General features: G+C 34.2%; 1 pseudogene; it reads right to left on the reverse strand.

Annotated features, from left to right (window-relative positions):
• Nucleotides 1–674: 674 nt before the first annotated feature.
• LOC149770147 (histone-binding protein RBBP4 pseudogene) lies at nucleotides 675–1898 on the reverse strand (annotated as a pseudogene).
• Nucleotides 1899–5337: the final 3439 nt, after the last annotated feature.

Below are 5337 nucleotides of genomic sequence, written 5' to 3' on the forward strand. Positions count from 1 at the left end.
GAGAGAGAGAGAGAGTATCAGTTATAACAAGGAGAGAGCTTTACAGGCACACCACTACCTTAGCTACTGCTATCTGCTCTTTCTGGAACAATAACTATTTCCACAATCACTAGATGAGAGTGAGAATCGATAAGTATGGTGCAGATATTAAAGATGAATGGTAAGGAGACTAGAGGAGATGTTTACAAAGAGTAATGATGAACTCTGCATTTGCTATTCTACAACACCGCCTATTGGTTATTCCTTATGTGTAGAAAAAGAGAAATATTGAGGGAAAGAGAAAACGTGAAATAGAGAGCAGAAGGAAACAACCACTAACCACACTACTCAGACAACAGTATGTCACCTGATTGGACGTTCTTAATCTGAATGGTTTCTTAAACAACAAACAGAGAAATATAAGGGTGTGAAGAAACTACACAAATCTGATATTTATAAAAATTAAAATTGGATTAATATTTCACAAGAAGATAAATATTTACGAAGGCTTGTTATTTACATTAGTAAACAAATTACTTCATTATTTATGCAGCACTAAAGTCTCTTATTTTCCCAAATGATTGCGTGTAAAAAGCCTTCAAATTTCACTTATCTTGTAACTAAACAATATTTCTAATCATGCTTTTAAAAGAAGGTACAATTGGCATTAAATTATACATTACAAAGTCTTGATTTCAATGCGCAGATTTCAAAAGTTGTTTATAATAATCGTGTTCAGCCATTTGCCAGATTTGCACTATGTTTTCCTGTGCCACAGAACATATTACACAGGGTTCATTGGGATTCCAGGAGAATTCCAAGATCTCGCCAGTGTGTTCACAATGAATAAACAGCAGCTCTGGTGGGCCACCTGTAGCATTTTCTGCAGATTGTTCCGCCCCAAGTTTGCTTATATCCCAGACATATAGCCTTCTATCTCCGCCACTAGATGCCAGAATTTTCTCATTGTGAGGACACCACTGAACCTGGAACGTTGCGTCTTTATGCGACTCAATTGAGTACAGCTTCGATTTCAAATTCCTTAGATCCCACAATGCAATAGTCTCATCCGCAGATCCAGTGGCCAGAATAAACTCCTGATAGGGATTAAAGGACAGGCAGTATACCGTAGCAGCATGGGCATGAACAATATGACTGGCATTGTATGAGCGAGTGTCCCAGATCATAAGTGTCTCGTCATTACACACAGACCCAAACATATTCTGGTGGAAGGGATGCCATGCCACATCATTTACAACTGATGCATGTTCTGTAAAAGTGGTAATCGCATCAATAACTCCTTCTTTAGACATGGAATTGATATCCCATAAACAAATGATGTGGTCGTCTGAAGCACTAATTAGATGGCCATTTAGAATGGGATTCCAAGAAAGTCCATATCCTTCTTCTTCGTGACCTTTCAATGTCAGTTCTGGTTTGCATTTTCCACTGGGATCAGGTTCAGATGGTTGCTTTGTGCAGTCAAACACCAGCACATCACTGTAAGATGTCTTTGTTGCAATGATGCAAGGATTCTGTGGCATGTAGCAAGCTTTGTTCACCTCGCCTTCATGATTGATTTTCTTCTCTATTTCAATCTTCAAATTAACTGATTCGTAGTCGTAATCAAGAGCATTACGCTGAGGATTTTCATTAGGTAGTTGTACACTTGCTATCATCAAGTAGTTTTGCTCATCCGAATTCGTGTATGTTCCCAGTATTAGTCTATGCAAAGAGTAGTCCTCTTCTTTTTGTCTTGTGGCATCGGGCAACCACTGTGCCGTAAGACTTGGCCATTCCAGGGCATGTCCCACCACTAAATCGTTGAGAAGATTTTCGTCCCTATCAACTATCTTATTGTCCTCACTGCACGTGATTTCTTCCTCTGCGTCATGGAAACATCCTTCGTGTTCCGTCATGGTTTGAAGTTAGAAATATTGCTTTGGTTCAAAGAAAATAATTTCACTCAACATTAAATCAGCTTCCCTCTTATTGAAATATTCACTTGCTCAATCTAAAGAATCTCAGTCACTAGAATATAAATACAGAACTAAAATGTTCCTGTCTTTTATAGTATTTTCTAGTCACCCTTGCATGTCCTTATCTAAAAAAGCTAATTAAACATCAAAGTGACCAATATTACGTCAACTAATAGAAGGACTGGTGGTTTCCCGAATATTGCTCATGTTACAGGTCGGAGTAATCACGCCCATTGTTCAACATCCGGCATGAAATGATTTCCAGTATTAAACTTATTTGGATAATTAACTATTTCGAATAATTTCCAAATTCTATTTGTATAATGTGAACCTGCAATAATAATAATAATAATAATAATAATAATAATAATAATAATAATAATAAATAAATAAATAAATAAATAAATAAATAAATAAATAAATAAGAAAATTGTATGATAAAGAAGAAATGTTATATTTTATAATTTGAACAAATTTGTTTTATGTAGACCCGGCTGTTTGTTAGTTTAATGTTAGTGGTTAAACGTGATGAGGAAATCTCTATGGATCAGAAGTTGCTTAAAATAATCCCAAAAATATTATTTAATTTAACTACTATCGACGAAAGCATCACTCATTGAATGAATGAATGAATGAATGAATGAATGAATGAATGAATGAATGAACTTGTCCGATATTAGCAGCATAATGGCACATATCTACAATATTACTTAAACGGAAATAACACCTACGATCTGAAAGTTATGTAAATTTCCATCTCTGTCCTTTTGAACGTTTTGACCTAATTCTGAGAAGTCTTAAACATTAATCGATTTCCACAAATAAAATATCGATCTGGATTTCATATTTCTGAAAGAATTGAAAATTAAACTTTATTATCTTTCACAGGGTAGGGTCTGGAAAGAATTTTATTATCAGCTGTTTCTTCCCGATCCCCCCACCTCTTTTGCATATGTAGTAGTTTTTGTTTTAAATTAAGTTCTAGAAAATGAATTATATGTAATTTTTATTTGGTGTTCTCTTTCATTTTGATAGCGATGTACTTGTTTTCGAATATCTTTTCCCGCTTTTTATGCGTTTCATCCCCAAGCTCAAAGTTTAATTCAGAATTGGCTTGTACTCCTTTCCTTAGGCATTACGCGTTATGGTCGGTTTCCCTTGTTTAATTTATAATTCTTACTAGAGATCGAGTTATGTTCGTACTTTTCATGTATGTATGATAATCGTGGTGTATTTATTATTATTGTTATTATTATTATCATTATTATTATTATTATTATTATTATTGATTTTGTTGTTGTTTGTGCATGGTGATATTTAGGTATTTGTCATGGCTGGCCTATTATGAACAATCCTATTAAAGTGTTTTTAATTTTTTTCTTTTTATTTATCGATTTTATATCAGAGAGGGAAAGAAAAACATATTTGGATCATTTGATTTTCTCGGTAAGAGTAGATGGGTGAATCGAATATTTCTAGCCTGTAATGTTGGATGAGCTGGTAAATGTACCAACCCTCTAGTGGGCCTCATATACCCATCTCCTTCCGTCTCCCGGAGAATATTGTTCCTCACCAACCTCGTTTATAAAATGTTTGTCTCTCAAAATTTTGGGTTATTTGTGGGTACCTCTCCGTTCTCAAGCTATATAAAGCTATCGTACTTGGCGTTGTCCCTTTATGCGTTCGATAATGAATAAAGTAGTCTTTGTGTCATTCTATCCCTCCACTTTATGCTGTGCTTGTTCTTGAGTAAAAAATCAAGCGGAGTATAGTTTAAAATATTTTAAATATGGTTCTAACTTGTGGGGTCTCTGCTGAGAGAATGTTCCACGCTTTTCCTCCCCTTTTATAGCTTTAATAGCATGTACTTCCCTCCCTCCCTCCTCTATGTATGTATGTATGTATGTATGTATGTATGTATGTATGTATGTATGTATGTATGTATGTATGTATGTGTAACCAAAATCCGTGGAAATGTAATGAATTCGACATAATAGCTACACGTATAAATACATTTACTTCAAACCACCACCTCCCTTCAATTCATCTCTAAACATGTTTGACCTTCATCCGTAAAACTTAATAACTGATCGTTCCTTATCTCTCCCCAACGAAAATTTTGATGGCGCCCCTGTGCATCACTGGATTTCTTAATAGTGTTGGGTATTTCTATAGCTTTTGATAGTTACTCATCGTATTATATTTCATTTCTGTGCTCATGTTTAATCAGTATCAAAACCAAAGTATATATATATATATATATATATATATATATATATATATATATATATATAATATAATATAATATAATATAACAAACGGAAAACAAATAGCGTTGCATCTCTTATTCTATTATGGTGACTAAGTGACCTAAAGCACACGCCTGTACCGATCACTGCCATCTCGCCTCTGTGCGCGTGGGTTCGAATCTCGGGCTCGGCCAATGTGGGTATGCGAGAACGCTTGCCATAGCTTTCCATAGGTCTGTGGTTGCTAACGGGACTTATAAATTGATTTACCGTGATTTCTGCCTGATTCGAATTGATTATACGAACGCTTCCAGGCGATTTAGTTTAACCCATATTTATTTGAGAAACTTTGTCTAATGCAATTACAAACATACGATTTCGGGGATTCAGTAGTAGAAAGCATAATCTTATTAGGGGTCACCCCAACAGCAACAAAAAATATAACATCAGTGATCTCGAAACCTTTACAAACGGCTATACAGAAAATATGCTTAAAATTTACATTCAACGTATAACAATGAATACAAACTAATTAATTGCGATTCAAAAGGTTGAGAGTTTAGTCAATTATTTAAATATCTTGGTCTTCATGATATAATTTTGCACAGTTAAAAATATTTGTGTATTTTTTCTACAGGTAACATAAAGTTGCCAAATAATATTTCCATTGTTACAGCGAACACGAGTGTGTATATGATTTTATCTCTAAGATTTCAATATTTGGAACAGTCTAGAAGGAAGTGTTTTGCATACTCAGTTTCACAGCAGGAGTATTACATGTTATTAGATACATGATTTGTATAAAAATCTAATTTAAGTTACTATAATTTATTCTTATTAATTTGATCTGAGACATTCTAGCACGAGCTAAGTAGTAACATGGAGTAGGTTTCATTTTTCTCAGGCGATTTGTTTTCGTTCATCTGCATACATTGGTTGTTTTATTTATGTTTGAAAAATGCAAGTTTCACGGCACCTTTATTCTCTTCATCACTTTTATTGCGATGATTTCACTTTCATATTACGATTTTATTTATTTATGGGTCTAAGTTTTGTGTGGCATACTAGTTTTAGATTATTGGTAAATTTCTTCTATAACATTTTTTCTTACTTTGCATTTTTGCTACATT

This window comes from Sinohyriopsis cumingii, unplaced genomic scaffold (assembly GCF_028554795.1).
Source record: "Sinohyriopsis cumingii isolate HCF-2022 unplaced genomic scaffold, ASM2855479v2 utg002626l, whole genome shotgun sequence".
NCBI classification, from domain to species: domain Eukaryota; kingdom Metazoa; phylum Mollusca; class Bivalvia; order Unionida; family Unionidae; genus Sinohyriopsis; species Sinohyriopsis cumingii.